The 22,842-nt window shown below is 40.9% G+C and overlaps 2 protein-coding genes across 3 annotated transcripts in view; one reads left to right on the forward strand and one right to left on the reverse strand.

The window, feature by feature from the left end:
• Nucleotides 1-22,842, reverse strand: part of PATE2 (prostate and testis expressed 2) — a 108,610-nt gene that overhangs the window by 34,692 nt on the left and 51,076 nt on the right. The window contains exons 4-6 of one of the 2 annotated variants that reach the window (XM_050755755.1): nt 8,480-15,818; nt 8,102-8,352; nt 7,861-8,001 (exon numbers count right to left, since the gene is read on the reverse strand). The gene's annotated coding sequence lies outside the window, so the exon portion shown is untranslated. Of the gene's footprint in view, nt 1-7,425; nt 7,706-7,860; nt 8,002-8,101; nt 8,353-8,479; nt 15,819-22,842 lie in introns of those variants that run through there. The other variant, XM_050755756.1, reaches the window with a different exon arrangement.
• DDX25 (DEAD-box helicase 25) overlaps nt 4,590-22,842 on the forward strand; it is a 100,637-nt gene continuing 82,384 nt past the window's right edge. The window contains exon 1 of the mRNA XM_050755696.1: nt 4,590-4,593. The gene's annotated coding sequence lies outside the window, so the exon portion shown is untranslated. The remainder of the gene's footprint in view (nt 4,594-22,842) is intronic.

The raw sequence follows: 22,842 nt of genomic DNA on the forward strand, positions 1-22,842 counted from the left end.
GTCTTATATGTCCTGTAGGCTTTCTGCATTCTTTTTAATTCCTGTTTCTTTTTGTTTTTCTGATTAGGTAATTTCAAATGACCTGTCCTCAAGATTACCAATTATTTATTCAGCTTGATTGAGTCTGCTATTGAAGCTCCCAATTCAACTTCTTATTTCAGTCATTTTATTCTTCATTTCTAGAATTTGTGTTTGGTTCTTTTTCATGGTTTTATCTCTGTTGAAATTCTCATCTTGTTCCTGTACTGGGTTTTCCTGATTTTGTTTAGTTCTGTGTTCTCTTGTAACTCAGTTTTTTAAAGACAATGATTTTAAATTCTTTGTCAGGCAGTTCATAGATCTCCATTACTTTAGGGTCATATACTGACACTTCATGTTTTGCCTTTGCTGGTGTTATTATTATTATTATCTTTCATGATTCTTGTGGACTTATGTTGGTGTCTGTGCATTTGAAGAAGTATGCACTTCTTCCAGTCTTTACAGACTGGCTCAGTTAACACATACAAGGATTCTAGGTATGCTGCCAGGCAGGGTCTATGAGCAGGCTTATTACATGAGTCCTTAGGAGAGCTGGTTGGTGCCTAGGTTAGCAAGTGGAAGATCTTGGTGCCAGGTTGGTGCCTGGGTTACCAAGTAGAAGATCTTGGTGCCTGGTTCTAAGAGGGTTGGCCTAACAATGAGGTGAGCCAGGTGCCTGGGTCCACAGGAATTGGCCTTGTCCTGAGTCCACTGGCCTTATGCCAGGGTCCACTGGGGCATGCCTGGTGCCTGGGTCAGAGGCTATTCTAGCACTGGAGTGGGCATAAAGCCTAAGCCCATAGTGGTGGATCTAGGTTCTGATCTGAAGGTATCATCTTGAAATCTGTTCTGGAAGGATGATCCTGGAGACCGGATTCATGTGGACCAGTCCAGTGCTGAGGTCTCCTCAAGTGGCCTTAGACCCTGGATCCACTGAAGCAGGCCTAGAACTTGGTGCCACTGGAAACTAGGGCTATAGGAGTCAGCCTGGCATTGGAGTGGACCTGGAGCCTGGGCCTGTGGGAGCTTGTATAGAACCTGAGTCCACAGGGGCTAATATGGCATTGGGGCAAACCTGGAGCATGGAGTTGCAGGTGATAGCCTGGAATCTGGGCCTGCAGGGAATAGTCTGAGTCCTGAGGCCACAAGGGAAAGTCTATAGTCTGGATGTTGGGGGACAGACTGATGGTTGACTCTGTGGGTGCAAACCTGGAGCCTAGGTCCATGGAGGCTGGCCCAGAGCCTGAAGCCATGGAGGAGAGCCTGATACTGGCATTCATGGGGTATGGGGAGTGGCTCATACAGGGTCTGCAGTGATATTGGGTGTTTATTTCACTCTCTTTACCCCATGCAGATGGTATCTCTCTCCATGTTGTACTGCCTGGGCTTGGGGGAGAAGTGATATGGGTAATGTGAGACTATTCTTCCCACTCTCTTCAATCCATCTTTTCTATTTGTGTACTCCACGAAGGTTCTATAATGTCTCACCTGAATTCCTTAGCTCTTGTCAAGGTGTTTTCATGGATGGATAGTTGTTTAAATTGATGTTTCTGCAAGTGGTGACCATTTAAGGATCCTATATGGTCATCTAGCTAGTCACTTTTCCATTAGGTCCTTTTTAATACATTCTATTTCTCTGTTAAAATTATTTATATTTTCATCTTGCCCATCTTTTTCTCTCATTTAATATATCTTAATAGTTATTTTGAAGTCATTATGCCATAATTTCAACATCTGGTCTGCTTCTATCACCTATTTTTTCCTGCTTCTTCATACGTCACATAAATTTTTATTATATTCCCAACATTGTAGAAAGCATTATCTTCCCCTAGAGAGAGCACACTCTTTCTTTGTGAAGCAGATACATGGAGGAATTTATCACCAAGATCACATCACATTTGAGCAGGGTCAGGACTATTTTGAAGCTTTGGTTGGTTTAAGTTCAAAAAGTCTCTCTGTCTATGGCAAACTTGTTCTTCTGTCAACTGTGAAAAGTCTTGGCAGATATCTTTAAAGTTCCTATTCGTCTCTGCTCACCTAAGAAGGGGGTCTTCCTTTCTGGAATTTGAGTTTCTTTTCATTCTGAATCCACACACCTCTCATATCAATTTAAAATATTTGACCATTTATACAAAAAATTAGCCGGGCATGGTGGCGTGTGCCTGTAATCTCAGCTACTCAGGAGGCTGAGGCAGGAGAATTGTTTGAACCCTGGAGGCAAAAGTTGCAGCGAGCCGATATCGTGCCACCTCACTCCAGCCTGGGTGACAGAGCGAGACTCTGTCTCAAAAACATAACAATAATAACTATTTGACTATTATTTTATCCATCTTTCTAGTTATTTCAAAGGCATGCATTGTTTCCAACAACTCACCACATTATAACCAAAAGCCAGAAGTAACAGTATTCATTTCTGAAATGTTTTCTACAAGTATTTTCAAACATATCTCTTAGAGTGTTTTTGTTTGTTTGTTTTCTAGCCATCTCCATTCTAAGTTTTTCTACATATATTTTCTCAAATTGTATTTAACACAACCAAACTCTAAGCTAAATCATATACTTTAGATTGATTATAGTTTGATTGAAGAGCTACTGTTTCTAGTACTACAAAGAATGTCTCTTTTCTGAACTACTTGTTACTGATACAAGTTAATATGATGCCTCATTTCTGAACTCTTTCCTATGTGTTTCCTAAAAACAGAGATTTTTTTTCTTATAACTACAATACAATCATCACAGTCACAAAATTAGTATTGACAAATAACTATCATGTAATCCACAGACCTCATCCAAGTTTTATCAATTTCCCAGTAATACTTTTCATAGCAAAATAATTCAATCTAGGATCATGATATTGCATTTATTTGCAGTGTCTCTTTAGTCTCCTCTAATCTGCAATAGGTTCACAGTCTTATTTTCATGGCTTTAATACTTTTAAAATTATAAGCTGATATTTTATATAATTTCCCTCAAATTGGGCCTGCACAATGTGTCTACATGATTAGATACAGATTATAGATCTTTGACAAAAATTTCACAAAAGTGGTGCTGTGTTCTCAGTGCATTCTATCTAGGAGCACATAATCTTATCTCTTTACTAGTGATGTTAATTAATTACAATTAAAATGATTTCTCTTCTATAATATTACTTATTTTCCCTTTGTAATTGCTAACTATTTTCTGGTGAGGTTCTCAGACTTTGTGAATGTCCCAGTATCTTTCCATTTTCACCAACAAGTTTTATCACCTACTAGTTTTATCATCTGTTAACACTAATAAGTTAGTGATAATCTTAGCATTTTTGCCTGAATTGATGAATTATTTCTTAGCATTTTTGTCAGATGGTGATTTTCCAACTTCAATACTCCTTCAATGTTTATTAGAAGAAATCTAATTTATTATCTGGCAATCTACTATAAGGAAAAGTTTTTTCCTCTCCTTATCTACTTATTTGATTACATAAGTACAAACTCATCATTCCTATTTTGTTCAATGAGTCATATTGATCATTATGACATTTAGTTTGATGTTCAATTTGGCCAGTGAGAGTCCCTTTAAGCTTGATTCAATACCCTTTCACCTTTGCCATCATTCTTTGAACACTTACTTATTTCAGCCCTGGCCTAAATATTCCAGGCTCATTTTGTATTTTCCCTGCAAGGAGTCCTACCTACTTCTTCTTAATGGGCAAGGATATTTAGAAACCAAAATACAGGTGTTAGGTGTGCCCATTGCTATTGTGGTGTTACTGCTCTATGTCCACTCCATGTTAAAAACTACAGAATACGTGTACATACAGAAACATTATATTCTTGGCCAGGCGCGGTGGCTCATGTCTGTAATCCCAGCACTTTGGGAGGCTGAGGTGGGCGGATCATGCAGTCAGGAGATCGACACCATCCTGACTAACATGGTGAAACCCCATGTCTACCAAAAATACAAAAAAATTTGCCAGGCATGGTGGCAAGTGCCTGTAGTCCCAGCTCCTTTTGAGGCTGAGGCAGGAGAATGGCATGAACCCAGGAAGTGGAGCTTGCAGTGAGCCGAGATTATGCCACTGCACTCCAGCCTGGGCGACAGAGCTAGATTCCATCTCAAAAAAAAAAAAAAAAAAAAAAAATATATATATATATATATATATATATATATTCATATTCTCTGATAATCTCAGTCTTTAAACCCTGCTGAATTTTGTTTCTACTAACAGTTCCTTTCTTCCTAAGGATCAAGTTCTATTTTGTGAAAGGAATTTTAGTGACATATTCCCATATATCTGAGATATCCAAGGCTTAGGGAACCCTGGTGGACCCTTATTTTGTCTATGGCATGTTCCCTTTGCTATCCTAGTGTTACGTGCTTTTGCAAAAGGATTTATAGAGCTTCATAAACTATACTGCTGCCTCCAATATGTCCTAACTGAAAGTTCAGAGTACTATATTGGTAGTTCTAAGCAAAGCCTTTCAAAATTAACCCAAGAATTCTAAGGCAGTCAACTTCAGCCTTCATGACTCACAGCCTCTTTTCAGTTGCTGTTCACAGCAACTGGGAGCTGTTTTCCCTGACCGAGGGCCGGGGGCAGGTTACCCTGCCCCAACAAATCTGCATTAAAACCACAATATATAAGCAAATAGTACACTAAAAGCCCAGACTAATATATTTCATGTGACATAACTGCACTTGTATCCATAAATCCACACACACACACACACACAAATGTTTGAGATGGTGTCTCACTGTCACCCAGGCTGGAGTGCAGTAGTACAATCACAACTCACTGCAGACTCAATCTCCTGGGCTCAAGCTATCCCTCCACCTCAGCCTCTCAAGCAGCTGGGACTACAGTGCATGCCATCATGCCCAGTTAATTTTTGTATTTTTTGTAGAGACGGGGCTTCATCATATTATTCAGGCTGGTCTTTAACTCCTGAACTCAAGCAATTCACCTGCCTTGGCCTCCCAAAATGCTGGGATTATAGGCATGAGACACCAGGCCTGGCCAAGAGGAAAAAAATTAACAAAAATAAAAATAAATTTTTCACTTAATTACGGATCATTTAAATTATACACAGAGAAGGACAGAGCAAGATGGTAGAAAAGAAGCCTACACCATTTGTCCCTCTAGTAGGATCACCAAATTTTAACAACTACATACACACAGAAAAACACCATCACAAGAACCAAAAATCAGGTTGTTCGAACAATCATGGTACCTGGTTTTAACTTTATATCACTGAAAGAGGCATTAAATAGCGTAGAAGAGATAGTCTTGAATTGCTGAAACCACCATTCTCCCATCCTTTGGCAGTGGCCACTTGGCACAGAGACGCTGTGCACTTGGGGGAGTGAGATCACAGCAACTGGGGGACTTGGCATTGAACTCAGTGCTGTCCTGTCACAGAGGAGAGTAAAGCCATGCTGGGCTTAGCCAGTACTTGTGTACAGAGGGAACAATTTGGACCAGCCATAGCCAGAGGGGAATCACCCATCCCAGCAGCTAGAACTTAAGTTTCTCAGCAAGCCTTGCCACACTGCAAGCCAAAGTGCTTCGGGGTCCTAGGTAAAACTGAAAGGCAGTCTAGGACACAAGGACTGCAATTTCTAGGGAACTCTGGTGCTGAGTTGGGCTCAGAGCCAGTAAATGCCATGAATCATTGCTTTTTTAGAACCTACTGCCAGCATCTTCATTCTGTCCATTTAAACTAATTAATCAACCCTGCATGAAAGAATCTACTTTCTATTTCTCAAGATGTTAAAGTATAGTATTCATTCTAATATTATAAAATTTGGGAGAAATCCCATCATACACATATTTAAAATATGTTTAAATTTATTTGTAGATTTAAATATTTAATTCTACTTATGTAAATATAACATTACACAAACTAATAAGCAGTCATAATCCTGGATATCAATAGGGATGAGACTAACCTTGGGATAATATTACATATGTGTGTATATAATTATAAGCTAAAAAATACGTATCATAGTGCCTGTAGATTCTAATACATAGAATGGCTAAAATCATTTTTAAAATATAAAACTAAAGTCAACCAATAACAATTCAGCCATTATTGTTGTTTCATAACTTATTTTTGTTAAGAAAACTACAGTGATGATCTGAAAGTCTTATCTCTCCTTAACATTTTTTGTTACAGGGCTGTGCCAATAGATTAAAAACAATCAGCTTTTATCAATGGATATGTAGAATACAAGGTGATATTTGAATATTTTTGAGGACTGGGCATCCCTCACATGCTGTCTTAATTCATTTTCTATCACTACAACAGAACTGGGTAATTTACAGTGAACAGAAATTTATTCAGCTCATGGTCCTGGAGTCTGAAAATTCCAAGAACACGATGCTGGCCTCTGATGAGGGCCTTCTCACTGCATCATAACATGGCGGAAGATCAAGCAAGAACACAAGACAGAAAGAAGAAATCAGGCCAAACTCATCCTTTTTAGCAGGAGCCCACTCCTGCTCATGATAACAGCATCCATCCATTCACGAGCTCAGCACCTCTTAAGTGCCCCACATCCCAATATCGTTACATTAGCAATGGAATTTCAACATGAATTTTGGAGGGGGATATTCAAACAACAGCACATGCTAAGAGACAGAGTAAGTGGAAAACACTCAGCCAAGTGTGATCAAGGAAAAATGATTAAAACTTTGTAGCTTAAGCCGTGTTGTCAGGAGAAGCTGTGCAGTAGTTTCCCAAAAATGGTGACAAGCACTGTGACTCTCACGTCTAGTACATTGACTAATTTCTTTCACATAAGTCAGAGTTTCTAATGCTTTCTAATTTCACATTGACTTTCCCAAGCCCCTTCTTAATATAAGCCCTACCTCCAACCGCCCCCCGCATCAAATACTTTCCTACTCTCCTCTCAAATCATTCTCCCAAAATTTCTGGTAACTTTCTCCCTATTTTTATCCAATCTGCTTTCTCCTGATATTCCCCCAGAAGCTCTACCATAAAAACTACTTTGCTTCCTTTGCAAAATACTTTAGAATTCTAACTTCAGGCCAGGTGTAGCATCAGAACTTAAGGGCAAGTGGAGACTGCCAGGTGGTACCAGGTAGCAAAGACCGAGGAATCCAACCAGAAGGCAGAGTTGAGGTTTTTCTGACCTAGATATTTACCCTTGCCTGTTAATGGAAACAGGGACACTGGAAAGACAGAGCTTCCATAGGTAGATATGCTGGAATAGAGAAGAGAGTGGTTTGGGGGAAAATGTAAGATGATGGTATTACCATTGGGTAAAAAAAAGGGCCAAGGCTACAAGGAGATATAGTCTAACAACCTTAATCATTCATAATTTTATGAATCATACACTATTTCATCCTGAGGCTCTGCTCCAAGAACCCTCGTAATATCTAAATTATCTCTGCCAGTATTACACCTGTTTTCATTAATGCAGCAGGTCGTTTCTCTCAGAAGGTCGTGGAATACTTGGAGCATTCCCTCATCACAGGGCCTGCAAGACAGTGTTGTATAACGGAACAGATACCTCCCTAAAGGGAAGAAAGGCAAATGTGGTCAGTCTGCCACATTTCATCACCTTCCTAGCAATGACCTCTCTCCAGCACCTCCTCAGTTTTCTGTAGACTGGACTAAGCCCCCAGACTGTGTCTGCATTTGGTCTGTGTCTCTCTAGCCATGACCAGGCAGAAGACATCTGCCTCCCACACAGGCCCCCGTACCCAGGTCTGTGTGTGGTGAATCCCTCTTCCCGCCCTCTCCCATGATTCCAGATTCCCTCCACAACTTGGCTCCAAGCATTGTGGGCACCACTGGTGATATTTTGTGTCTCTCTGTAACACCACCCCCCACCTACCTGTAGTGAGATCACTAAAGTAATAGTGATCTGTGGCACAACTCCTGTTTTTCGAATATAAATTAAACTTCCAGCAACTTTTCATGCCACCGTGGCAAATGGATCCATCAAAGCGTTCACAGGAATTGCAAAATCGAACCCCTGAAAAAGAGAGGCACTTTAAAGAACAGCACTAGGGAAAGTGATTCTGCTTCAGAAGTCTCTTCCCACCCGGAAACATTTATATCGAAGTGGTGCAAACCTCATGAGAAGAAAGTTGACACTAGTCCTGGCCTCTGTCAGGGGACCTTACTCCCTTGATTGGGTAACAGCTATGACCCCCAAAGAAGTCAGGGACCCTCCCAAGTCTAGGCAGGAAAGAAGACACTGGAGTATTGAGTGGGGAGGGGACAATGTGTAGAGAACTCAAGAATGTCTCCCTCACTGTGGCATTATTTATCCAAAAACGACAAACCAGCTACACCGTACATTTCCATGTCAGGACTCTGTCTCCTGTGAAGAGAAGAAAAACTTTCTTAAATGATTTCACAGCAGCCCCAAAACCCAAGTGTAGAAACCCCTTTCTCCCACTCCATACATTCTCTCACCACCCATTCGTGTGTCCCTCTCCAGAGCTTACCCTCATCCATGAAGAGCACTGCGAACATGCCCAGTAGAAGCAACCGGAACATCCTGGGGCCTTTTCCTGAGAACATCCCAGTGAGAGGTTCCAGCTTTATTTATTCTCATCACCTGCCCTCAGGCATCCCACTAGAATCGCAGAATCATGAATTTCAGCTCAAACCACCTGAATGCTCTCTACAACGTTCCCAGAACAGGGTACATCCTGTCTTTGTTTGCATTCCTCCGGCTACTTGGAATTCAGCCCACCCAGACACCCCGTTTCATTTTATCATAAGATATTAATTCATATTGGCATAGAATCTCTTTGGTTATGTTTTCATATGTTGGTCTACACAGAACATTTCTAACTCCACATCCACATGACCTCCTTTCACATATAATACAGCTGGGATCACTAAGCACCTATGAAAGAGTCCGTCCTTTTCAGGCACCACACCACCCTGGGTTATCGCCTCAGCATGACCTCCAGTGGGACTTTGCCCCTCACAGTGAGGCATCAGGAACAGAGCCCAATACTCCAGATATGGTCTGACTGCTCAGTGTAGAAGACATCGCTGATGGATAGGATGAACAGGACAGGCCAGGAAAAAGTGGGGAAAACACATGAAGACCATCTCAGCTTCTCTTGAGCTTTATTCATCCATTTTTGTCAAGGAAGGCAGACATGATAAATGATTCCAGTGGGAGAGATTTACACTGCTGTTATGGGGAGGAAAAGGGAGATCTATTTGGACTGATCTTTGGAAAGGGTATGTAGAGGGAAAGTTAGAGAGGAAAGTTAGGGAGATTAGTTTTCCTATTGGTTCTCGGACTTTTCCTTACTTCCTCCAGAAGATGTCATACTTTCCTGCCACCCCTCTTTCTGCTCTCAGCTGCCACTTTCTCCATGAGGCATTTCCTGGCCACCATATACATAAAAGACCAAATCTCCCTAACTGCACTTCCTTGTCCCTTCCCTCCTCGGTTTTTCTCCAGGGTACTTAACTCAATTTGTGCTCCTATAACTTTTCCTTATGTGTGCATTTTCTTTCTCTTCCCTCACAAGATGAAAACTCTATGGACACCCAGGTTTCAAGGGTTGCATTCATTGCTTTAACCACAGTACCCGTAATTATGCCCTGCACACATCAGATCATCAGACATATTTGAAGAAAAGGTTAATAGCGTTACTGGATACCGGTAACCTGAGAGGCACAAGGGAAGGGTACAAAAGTCTTTATATTGACAGTCCCTAATTCCACTTGACATGATGAAATTCTTAGCCTTAACCTTGCAGTTGGCAGTCACTACAGAGAAGACAGGCAATGGTAGTGGCAGATTTCCTTGTGGTGAACACTGAGTGAGGGTTGGGCCCATTTATCTGAGTGGACTCATTCCCATAGCTCGACATGTGCTGCATGCTACATGTCAAGTACGATCCCTCACATAATCCTGACTATGAAGGCACTCCCCACACACCTGGGATGGAAGTCCAAGTATGCTGCCCACTTGCTGTGTGACCCTCAACATGTTACTTAGCCTCTCTGTGCCTCTGTGACCTAATAGGTAAAAATAAAACCATCACAGGTATATCTGAGGTAGTTGTTAATAAATTTACACAAGGGAAAGGGGAGAAAATAAACATTTGTTAAGGCTCTACTTGGGGTTAGACATTCTTCTGGGCATGTTACTCACCTGACATCTTTGAATTTTCTGAACCACCTTGTGGTTTAGAAGTAGTTGACCTCATCTTACAGATGATGACCAAGGATTCTTGAAGTTGAAGTGTTTTTCCTAAGGTAACAAGGTGTGCATCTGTCTGATTAAACAGGACATTATCAATCCATTTCACCACAAGGTTTACAGTCTGGAGAGGGGTTCCCAGAGCTGGAGCTCCAGGTGGGTCTACCTTAGAATCATCAGGACAAGGGGGGGCGGGTGGAGAGAAGTAGAATGAGTAAGAAACGAATCTCAATCAAAGAAAAATGGGTCTTTCTCTGTCTGGCAGAGACAATACTCGTCAGCAAAATCCCACTGAGACTAAGGGGTTCCAAAGCATGACTAAGATCTAGGATTTATGTGCCATTGTCAGAGAAGCAATTCCCATGGGGACCACCTTTATGGATCGTGCATTTGGAACATGTGAGACACAGGCAGCAACCCATGACCATAAGCCCCAGAGCGTCTGAGCTGGGAACATCAAGCATAGGCCTCTAGGCCTTTTCCCTGGCCTAGGAAGATACTCCTGCGTAATGACTTGGGCACCCAATTATTACACAGGTGGGTGTGAATCACAGACTCCACCCAACCCAAGTCTCTCTCTTATAGTTCATCCAAGGCATTTTGAACAATGTTTTCCCAGAATAAAAGTAACAGAAATTTTGAAGATACTTTAAACTTACTGATAAGTGAAAATCCCCATTGCTCCTAATTCTGAGAAAAGCAGTGTGACTACTTCACCACAGCTGCTTCCAATATAACTTCTGTACATGTATCACACAACCCCATGTTAATAAGCACTATCATGGTTAACATCACACATGTGATACTCTGATTTTTGCACTTAATATTTTATTGTGGAATTTGTCCCCTTAAAATCACTCTGCCTCCTATAATGTGAGGCCCAGAATTGGGCAGGAGATTCAGGAGCCCATCACCTGATAAACTCCTGTGAAAAGGCTGATGCCCCAGTTCTGACTTCCAGCTTCAGCCACAGCTTCAACTGGCTGCTCAGCCTATCGACACCTCTCACTCTACCAGCCTAATGTGGACTGCAGAAAGGCCTTGGACCCTTGGGGTCACCTCTCCCTCCCAGAGAAAGGAGGCTGTGTTGTCCAACTTGCCCTTTCTTCCCCACCTTTCATATCTGAGCCTCCAGAACTTTCCCAGCCCTGCCCCAAGTCCTCTCCTGGGGCCCAGAGCCTGTACCTTCTCCCCTCCATGCCTGGCTCCTGCCCAAGACTTTGACATTCCTCTCTGCTCCTTCCTATACCAGGAGTTATAGTCCATGCTGCCCTGCCCTGCCCTGTCCTGTCCTGTCCTGTCCTACTCCTGTCCTGCCCAGAGGCACAACTTGCACCCATCCTTTATCCCTACAGAGAGAGGAGAAGGTGGTAGATTTGAGACCAAATTAGGCTCCTTGTAGTCACCCCAGAGTTGTGTTCACTTTGCCCCTTTAGGAAAACGAAGGAAAACAAAATAAAAACAAAAGTCCCCAAAAGAAAGCTTCCTGCACTCAGCAAGATACCACTTCTGCCAACTCCAAAGGAGAAGTGCCCCGGTCCTGCTCGGCAGGGAGGAGACCCAAAAAGCAGAATCACCATGGTTCCAGTGAGTCAGCGAGACGGCGGAGACCGGCCTGATGGCCGGGCTCTATTACAGCCTCCTCACAGGCAGAGAAAGGGAGCATGTGGCCAGGGTATAGTCACATTTCTTCTCCATGACAGTTTCTTCTCCATGCCATCTGGTCTGTATCAGACTAGACATCTGTATCTCAGACTTGACAGGATTTAGGGGCCTAGACAACTAGGTCTCCTGACACTTAGGCCTGCCTCAGACCCAAGCTCCCTCTAGCAGCCAAGAGAAACCCCAGGGCATTACCCTGCCTGTCTTGATACCCCCCAGTAACCCTTGACCCCCCCTCATCTCTTTCATAGCCAATCCACATCAGCCTGCTGACCAAGCCCCATGTACCCTCCTCTTAACCGCCCTCCAAGCTTTCTTCAGACTGCCTTGAAGGTACCATGGAAGGTGCCATTTTACCATATGCATAAAAGAGAGGAGTTGGGCATGGAAGCAATATAGCCCAATGCCTTTATTTTACACACAAGAAACAAGGCTCAATTAAAATGTCACCCCAATAAAAGGCAGAGGAAAACCATGACCCAGGTCTTCTTCGTCATCAGGCCACTGACCATGTTGGCAGGTGAGGAAGCATGGAGTATGAATTGGGCGTCAGATACGAATTCTGAGTCACTTCCTTCCATTAGTTCAGCTCCTGCCACATGCCTGGCATAGGGTATAACTTACTGAACTTGGTGAAAGGAACCCCATAGCCCTGCTCCTATAGCTTTGCCTCATTTGAGTCACCAGGATGCCAATCCCTGGAGGGTGAGAGGGTTTTCTCCTGAGTCCCTCCGTCCAGCCTTATTCCAGCCTTCTCACCAGCCTCCTGCCTTCCACGTGTGATGGTAGCACACCACCTTTGGGAGTGATGAGCATAGGGATGGGGCATTCCTGCAAGTCACCACCAAATAGCAGTTCTGGAGCTGTTTCCATGGCTGCAGCTTCAGCAGATCTCCTCACTTGCCCTTCCCACTGCAGGCTGCTGGGACACTGACAAGTCAGGCTGGAGAGGAGGGACTGGATGCTGCAGCTCCCTGGCTGTGACCTCTGCCTGTCCTCCCCTGCCTGAGAAAACCTTTGTGTAAAGCACATGAGAGTGATAACGTTGATCTTAGGTTCAGACAAATGTGTTAGAAAGTTATTTGGGGAAAAGGAGGGCCCACTGCCATGCAACATAACTTTGTGGGATTCATTATTTCTATTTCACCAAGTAAAAGTGAACCAAATACTCTGCCATCTATTCTCCCAAAGGCCAAAACGTAAGGACATAACCGAGGTAAAATCATGAAACACTTGGTATTTGGGATTCCCAGGAGTCACACAGACTCACTAACCAGAGAGTAGGTCTTCAGTCAGCACTGGCCACTCTCAGCAGTCACTTGTCCAGGGAGAGGAGTGACCCAGGGCCTATAGCTGATGTTTTTGCATGGGAAGGGAAAGACTTGGCAATGGGCTTGTCTGCAGGAGCGACTTCTGAAAGGTCAACTACTATCACAGATGAGATTTGGCTTGCATGCTGGAGTGGGCAAGAGATCAAGAACAGTTTCTTCTAGATGGCCTTTGAAGTCAGGAGCTTTCAAGTTCAGAACAGATTGGTTTCTCTCAGATGGGTGAGCAGCTTAGAAGTTAGCTGAACTCTGATTCACTAAGATACAGTAAGAGCTCGACCTCTACAACCCAGGGTAATCTAAAGACAGAGATACATTCAGAGGATTGTGTAGATCCCAAGAAGGAGCTCCACTAAAGGTTCTGGGGATGCTCACCTTGTATCTTTCCCCATCTGCAGGCCTTCCTTCTCTTGGGGATTTTCTGGGAGCCTCTAAGTGCCTTGCCAGATTCCAAACTCCTAGGCATAAGTGGTTTTCTTCTAGGAGAATGCCTATAGCAGCCATTCCAGGAGTATTAGAGGAGAACCCGTTCCCAGATCAAACCCACAGTCAGGCACAATCACCAAGATTTTGAATGCTAAGTCAATTCTACCAATCCCACTCTGCTTTTCCAAAGGCCTTATCTTGAGTACTCTCATCTCTTTCTATCTCAGGATGACAAAACTCCTCAACGCTTCCCATAGCAAGTGATTGAAAGAGGACATCAAGGTCAGAGAATGGCCCTGATCACAAAGGGGCACAAGCCTTAAATGCTATAATAATGACATCCGTAACAACTCCCGCTGTGCTGCTTACCCTCCTGGGCCTCACCCAGTGATACTATTACAACCTCTGCTTTTTCTCCCTGCCTCTACCTTTCTGACCTTTCTTTCTTGACAGGGCCTTTCTCTCTAATAATATAGCTTTTCCCACTGAAACCAGGGTGCAGCAAAGGTGGGATTAAAGACAGTGTTTGTCCCCTTGCTTAACTATGGCTAGAGGGGAAGAATTCTAACCCACAAATTGTTCCTATTATCATAAATAACAAGTTCTACTCTAGGTCAAGAAAGCCATCTAAGTGTCAAAACCATTTACTGTTTGGACAGCTGAGTTTCATACATTTAAAGCAGCTGTCTTGGGAAATTTGGTTGCATAAGAAAGAGGGGATGGTCTGATAACTATTATGTTGAGTCACAAATGTTTGTGCACCTGGAAGAGCAGCTCCCCATGCCTACCTTTCTGATCTGTGATGTGCGAATAAGAACTATCTTGTTCCTTCCCTTCTCTCAGGTAGAATAGTTAAGAATATCCAGATACCGTAAAGTCGTAAACATCCATACAACCCTTTATTGTGGTGTCACCAGTAAGAAAGGAGCAGGGCAAGAGAAGTGGGGTCCTCTGCACTTTTTTCCACTGAGTCCCACACCATGACAGCAGCATCTCATCAGGAGAACATCATGCTTCAGACCATCTGGTTTCCAATCCCAGCTCTGCCTCTTACGGATTATGTGATCGTGCCTAAGTTGGTTAACTTCTCCATGCCCATACTAATTATGTATAAAATTATACTAATTATATACTTATATGAAGTATAATTATTATTTTTAAAATAATTATACTAAGCTCATGGGAATTTTGTGATGATAAAATGGGATGACGGAGGAACAGTGTCCACAACAGGAAAGTGTTCACTGGAGGTTTCTGGTTATGATTAGCATATGGAGAGTCAGTAGCCAAAGAATACCAGGAAGTGTCTAGGATCAAATTGAATAGAGGTTGTATTAGTTTGCTAGGGCTGCCATAACAAAATACCACAGACTAGGTGGCTTAAAAAACAAAAATTTATTTTCTCACAGCTCTGGAGGCTGGAAATCCAAGCTCAGGGTGCCAGCGGGGCTGTTTTCTCCTTTGCTTGCAGGTTGCTGCCCTCTTCCTGTGTCCTTACAGGGTCTCTCCTCTGTGAAAGCACACTCCTGGTATCTTTCACTCTTCTTATAAGGACACCAATCTTATTGCACTAGGTCCCATCCATATGCCCTCATTTAGCCTTAATCACCTCTTTAAGGCCCTATCTCCAAATACAGTCACATTCTAATGTATTGTGGGTTACAAGTTCAGCATGTGAATTTGGTGGCAACACAATTCAATAACAGGGATCCTGGTTGGAGCTAAGTTTAGCATGGAACATCAACTACAGTGCTTAACTGGCATAAACATGGACCTAATAATACAGATTACCTTTGCTCTCAAATATACTCACAAGAAGCACAGAGAAAGCCTGGACAGCAGTAGTTTGTATTGCTTGTAAATGAAGTCACTGAAGTGTTGGAGGCAGTCAGCCCTGAGGCAGAGGGGCAGCCAGGCATGAGAGAGAGCCTCTGGAGCCTGGATTGAGCGCTGCCTACGGTTTCAAAGCAGCCTTACACAGAGTAGCAGAAATTCACATGTTCATCGAGTACACATGGACATACAGAAAAGGAAAAATAGACACGAGGACCTACTTGAGCGGGGAGGAGAGTGAAGATCAAAAAACTGCCTATCTGGTACTATGCTCATTACCTGGGCGACAAAATAATCTGTACACCAAACCCCGGCAACACGCAATTTACCTATGTAACAAACCTGCACACATACTCCCTGAACCTAAAAAAAAAAAAAAAAAAAAAAAAGTTAGAAAGAAAAAAAAATAAATTAACATATTCAGTTTCTAACTGTTAGAAAGAAAAAGTTCTCTGCCTGGGTATCGAGGCTGGAAAAATGGTTATGGAGGCAGAGAAAAGGGAGCCACACAATACAGTTTGGGAATTCAGCACATGTTGGTAAAAGTGATGGCTGACGGTTTTCATAGCAAAACATCATTACAGAAACTTAGATTTCTAAAGAAGAGCTCTAAAAAATCTCACTGATAATTTAAGAGAAGAAAGAAAGAAGAAACATTACATTGGCATGAAGCTGAGATGTGCTCCAATCTTGTAGTATGACATTCTATCCCATAAAATCCACCCCTTACTGCTCAAATTAAGATTTCAAGCATTCTTCTCATTTAACTATATATAGGAGTGCAAAAGACTTAATGTTAGTAGCTGACTGCTTAACAATAATCGAAGAAAGTTTTAATAATACGGAGAATATCATGGACTTCGAAAGTGCATTTTTGAATGGCTTTGGGAGGCCGAGACGGGCGGATCACGAGGTCAGGAGATCGAGACCATCCTGGCTAACACCGTGAAACCCCGTCTCTACTAAAAATACAAAAAACTAGCCGGGCGAGGTGGCGGGCGCCTGTAGTCCCAGCTACTCCGGAGGCTGAGGCAGGAGAATGGTGTAAACCCGGGAGGCGGAGCTTGCAGTGAGCTGAGATCCGGCCACTGCACTCCAGCCCGGGCTACAGAGCAAGACTCTGTCTCAAAAAAAAAATAAAATAAAATAAAAAATAAAAAATAAAAGCCTCCATATATGAAAAATATTCATATAAAATATTTAAACATTCATATAAAACAATGGGGGTAGAAGGCAATAAAGAAAAAAAGCCATACAACAGAAACTAGCAACAAAGTTGTAACCGTTGTTTCTGGGTCTTCTAAGCCTTCTAAGGAAATCTGTGCTGCGTACAGTTCTTGGATATTTAAGCAGTCATGTCCCACACCACAGGAGCATATGACCCTTTATAACTTCATAAAATGGAATTCTATAGAATGGAAGATTAGGAAGAGAAACAAAAATAGAGCAAAGTTTTTAAAGTAGTCTGAATCTGCTCAAGGAAATATTTTATGCTTGAAGCAAAATCTCTTGGGGCCATTGAAAACCACATTCGGAAATTAATCATGTTGCATTACTTCCCAGCCAAATTACATTTCATATTTTTAAACATGTTTAAGCTTCCATTTACATTTTTCATAAGATATTATATAGTTGTTGCAAATTTTAATCAATACAAAAATGTGAAAAAGAAGTTGATGTTCTTGCCCACCCACCCTCAAATCACACACTTGCAAGATAACCAGTTTATACTATTGTCACACCACATTACATCAGTTGAAATTTTAGTTCCTGAGCCAACCACTATAACAGGAATCCTTTCAGTGAAGGAGTGGGGACCCTCCAGCAGCCCTGGCCTTTAAAACACTGTCTCTCCCGCCCCCTTCTGGACAACGCTTTGACGGCCACAGGATGAGGCTGCTCTTGCTAGTTTATTTCAGCAGAGAAACAGGCTCTGCCTGCCTCAAGGCTTTCATTCTTTCAGCAATATTTATTGATCCCACTTCTGGATTCCAGGCACTGTCCTAAGAGCTGGAAAAACAAAGATAGATATGATAGATGAGGTTTCTACTGTCATGAAATGTACAGGCAAGTAAACAAGTAAAGGAATAAAGTGTAACATATGCTATGAACAAACCCAAGAGCATACTGGCAAGGAGAACTACGAAATACAGCTGCAAGAAATCATAGATGACACAAACAAATGGAAAAACATTCCAGGCGCATGGATTGATTAGAAGAATCAATATCATTAATATGGCCATACTGTGCAAAGTGATCTACAGGTTCAATGCTATTCCTGTCAAACTACCAACATCATTTTTCACAGAAATAGAAAAAACTACTCTAAAATTCTAATGGAACTAAAAAAGAGCCCAAATAGCCAAATCAATTAATTCTAAGCAAAAAGAACAAAGCCAGAGGTATCACTACCCAGCTTAAAAAATACTACAATGCTACAGTAAGCAAAGCCGCATGGTACTGTTACAAAAACAGACACACAGACCAAGGGAACAGAATAGAGAACCCAGAAATAAAGCCACACAACACACCTACAGCCATCTGATCTTCAAAAACGTCGACAAAAACAGGCAATGGGGAAAGGACTCCCTATTCAACAAATTGTGCCGGGATAACTGGCGAGCCATGTGCAGAAGAATGAGAGGGTACTTGTGCAGGTTTGTTACATGGGTATATTGTGTGATGTTGAGGTTTAGGGTACAAATAATCCCATCACTCAGATAGTGAGCATATTACCCAATAGGTAGTTTTTCAGCCCATGTCTCCTTTCCCCTCCCCTTTCTAGTCGTCCCCAGTATCTACTGCTCCCATTTTTGTGTGCATGTGTACCCAATGTTTAGCTCCCACTTTTAAGTGAGAGCATGTGGTATTTGGTTTTCTGTTCCTCACCTACCTTTCACCATATACTGATTTCCTTTCTTTTGGGTACATGCCCAGCAGTGGGATTGCTGGATCATATGGTAACTGTATTTTTAGTTTTTGAGGAACCTCCAAACTGTTCTTTATAGTGGTTGTACTAATTTACATTCCCACCAACAGCATATGAGAGTTCTTTTTTCTCCACATCCTTGCCAGCATTTGTAATTGCCTGTCTTTTGCATATAAGTCATTGTAACTGGGGTGACATGATATCTTATTTTAGTTTTAATTTGCATTTCTCTGATGATCAATGATGTTGAGCAAGTTTTATATGCCTGTTTACCATTTCTATGTCTTCTTTTGAGAAATGTCTGTTCAAATCTTTTGCCCATTTATTGAAAGGATTATGAGGAATTATCCTGTATAATTGTTTGAGCCCTTTATATATTCTGGTTATTAATCCTTTGTCAGAGGGTTAGTTTACAAATATTTTCTCCCATTCTGTAGTTGTCTTTTCACTTTGGTGAGTGTTTCCTTTACTGTGCAGAAGATTTTTACTTGATGTGATGCCATTTGTTTATTTTTGCTTTTTTGCCTGTGCTTGTGGCGATTGCTCAATAAATTTTTGCCCAGACCAGTGTCATGTAGACTTTCCCCAATATTTTCTTGCAGTAGTTTCATAGGTTGAGGTATTAGATTTAAGTCTTTAATCCATTTTGATTTGATTTTTGTATGTGGGGAGAGACTGGGGTGATTCTTCTGCATATGGATATCCAGTTTTCCCAGAACCATTTATTGAAGAGATTGCCTTTTCCCCAGTGTATGCTCTTGACAACTTTGTCAAAAATGAGTTCACTGTAGGTGCATGGATTTGTTTCTGGGCTCTCTATTCTGTTTCATTGATCTATGTGTCTATTTTTATGCCAGTACCATGCTGCTTTGGTGACTATAGCTCTGTAGTATAATTTGAAGTCAGGTAATATAATTTCTCCAGTTTTGTACTTTTCACTCAGGATAGCTTTGGCTACCCTTGGTCTTTTGTGGTCCCATATAAATTTTAGGATTGTTTTCTCTGTTTCTCTGAAGAACGTCATTCATATTTTGATAGGGATTTAATTGAATCTGTAGATTCAGCAAATTTGTAGATTGCTTTGGGTAATACAGACATTTTAACAATATTGATTCTTACAGTCCATCAACATGGAATAACTTACCTTTTTTTGGTATCCTCTTCAATTTATTTCAACAGTGTTTTACAGTTTTTATTACAGAGATATTTCACTTCTTTGGTTAAGTCCCAGGTATTTAATTTTATTTGTGGCTATTATAAGTGGGATTACGTTCTTTATTTCTTTTTTAAATTGTTCACTTTTGGCATATAGAAATGCTACTGACTTTTGTATATTCTTTTTTTATCCTGCGACTTTATTTAATTTGACAGTTCTGATAGTTCTTTGGTGGAGTCTTTAAGATTTTCTAAATGTAAGATCATCTCATCTACAAACAAGAATAATTTGACTTATTTCTTTCTAATTTGAATGTCCTTTATTTCTTTCTCTTCTCTGATTGTGCTAGCTAGGACTTTCACTACTACATTGGATGACAGTGGTGAAAGTGGGCATCCTTCTCATGTTCCACTTCTTAGAGAAAAGGCTTTCAGTTCTTCCCCATTCACTATAATACTAGCTGTGGGTCTGTCTACAGCTTTTATTATGTCGAGGTATGTTCATTCTATAAACAGTTTTTTGAAGGTTTTTATTATAAAGGAATACAGAATTTTATCAAATGCATTTTCAGCATCAATTGAAGTGACTGTGTGATTTTTGTCCTTCATTCTGCTGATATGCTGTACCACACTGGTTGATTTCCATATGTTGAACTATCCTTGCATCCCAGGAATAAATTCCACTTGGTCATAATCAATGCTGTTTTTAAAGTGTTGTTTAATTCGTTTTTTCCAGTATTTTGTTGAAAACTTTTGCATCAATATTCATCGGAGTTTTTTGGTTTTTTTTTTTTTTCCTTTGATATGTCTTTGTCTGGTTTTGCTATCGGGGTAATTAGTAGCTTCCTAGAATGAGTTTGGAAGTATTCTGTCCTCCTCTATTTTTGGGAATCGTTTGAGTAGGATTGGTATTAGTTCTTCTTTAAATGTTTGGTAGAATTCAACAGTGAAGCCAATCAGGCCCTGGGCTTTTCTTTCCCGGGAGATGTATTTTTTTTTTTTAATTGCTTTGATCTTTTTATTTGTTATTGGTCTGTTCAGGTTTTGGATTTCTTCATGGTTCAATCTTGGTAGACTGTATGTGCCTAGGAATTTATCCATTTCCTGTAGATTTTCCCATTTGTGGGCATACAGTTACCCATAGTAGCCACTAATGATCGTTGAAATTTGTGTGGTATCAATTGTAATGTGTCCTTTTTATCTCTGATTTTGATTATTTAAGTCTTCTCCCTTTTTTTTCTTTGTTAGTCTGGTTAAAGATTTGTCAATTTTATCTTTCCCCAAAACCAACTGTTTCTTTCATTGACCTTTTGTATTGTTTTCTTTATTTCAAATTTATTTATTCCTGCTCTGATCTTTATTATTTATTCTACTAATTTGGGGTTTGGTTTGCTGTTGCTTTTCTAGTTCTTTAAGATGCATTTTTAGGTTGTTTATTTGAAGTTTTCCTTCTTTTTTGACATAGGCACTTACAACAGCTAGATATTTCCCTCTTAGTACTGCTTTCACTGTATCCCACAGGTTGTGGTATGTTGTGTGTTGTGTTTCCATTTCATTTGTGTCAAAAAAGTTTCCATTTTCTTCTTAATTTCTTCATTGACCTACTGGTCATTCAGGAGCATATTGTTTAATTATCATGTATTTGTATATTTTCCAACATTCCTCTTATTTTTGTTTTTATTCCTTTGTGGTCAGAGAAGATGTTTGGTATTATTTCAATTTTTTAAAAAATGGTTTAACATTTGTTTTGTAACCTAACATATAGTCTATCCTTGAGAATGGTCCATGTGCTGACGAAAAGAATGTGTATTCTGCAACCATTGGATGAAATGTTCCCTAAATATTTATTAGGTCTATATGGTCTATAGCGCAGATTAAGTCTGATGTTTCTGTGTTGATTTTCTGTCTGGGAGATCTTTCCAATGCTGAAAGTGGAGTGTTGAAATCTATTGTATTGGGGCCTCTCTCTCCCTTTAGCTCTAATATTATTTGCTTTATATATCTCTGTGTTCCTGTGTTGGCTGCATATATATTTACAATCATTATAGCCTCTTGCTGAATTGACCCCTTTATCATCATATAGTGAGTGACCTTCTTTGTCTTTTCTTGCTGTTGTTGTCTTGAAATCTATTTTGTCTGAAATAAGTATAGCTACTCCTGTTCTTTTTTGGTTTCCATTGGCATGGAATAGCTTTTTCCATGCCTTTCTTTTTCATCTTTGTGTGTCTTTACAAGTGAAATGTGTTTCTTGTGGGCAACAGATCATCAGGTCTTATTTTTTTAATCCATTCTGCCACTCTATGTCTTTTGATTGGATAATTTAGTCTATTTACATTCAATGTCATTACTGATAAGTAAGGACTTACTGGCCGGGCGCGGTGGCTCAAGCCTGTAATCCCAGCACTTTGGGAGGCCGAGACGGGCGGATCATGAGGTCAGGAGATCGAGACCATCCTGGCTAACACGGTGAAACCCCGTCTCTACTAAAAATACAAGAAAATTAGCCGGGCGAGGTGGCGGGCGCCTGTAGTCCCAGCTACTCGGGAGGCTGAGGCAGGAGAATGGCGTGAACCCGGGGGAGCGGAGCTTGCAGTGAGCCGAGATCGCGCCACTGCACTCCAGCCTGGGGCACAGAGCAAGACTCCACGTCAAAAAAAAAAAAAAAAAAAAAGTAAGGACTTACTCCTGCAGTTTTATTTGTTTTACGGTCTTCTCTTTCTTCTTTTCTTCCTGTCTTCCTTTTAGTGAAGGTGATTTTCTCTGGTTATATGACTGAGTTTCTTGTTTTTTATTTTTTGTGTATCCATTGTGTGTTTCTTGGTTTGTTCTTACCATGCAGCTTACAAATACTATTTTATACCCCATTATTTTAAGCTGAAACAATGTAACACTGCTTGCATAAGCAAGAAATAAACAGGCAAAAAGAAATCTAAGTAAAACTCTGTATCTTAACTTCATTACCCCCACTTTTTAACTTTTTGTTGTTTCTATTTATACCTTATTATACTGTCTGTGTCTTGAAAAGGTGTTGTAGTTATTATTTTTGACTTGCTCATCTTTTTGTCTTTCTACTTAAAAATAGTTTATACACCACAATCCACATTATAATATTTTGTGTTTTTCTGTGTACTTACTGTTACCAGTGAGTTTGGGCCTTCAGGTGATTACATATTGCTCATTAACATCTTTTACTTTCTGATTGAAGAATTCCCTTTAGCGTTTCTTGTAGGACAGGTCTGGTATTGATAAAATCCCTCAGCTTTTGTTCATTTGGGAAAATCTTTATTTCTCCACCATGTTTGA

This window comes from Macaca thibetana, chromosome 14, assembly GCF_024542745.1.
Source record: "Macaca thibetana thibetana isolate TM-01 chromosome 14, ASM2454274v1, whole genome shotgun sequence".
Taxonomy (NCBI): domain Eukaryota; kingdom Metazoa; phylum Chordata; class Mammalia; order Primates; family Cercopithecidae; genus Macaca; species Macaca thibetana.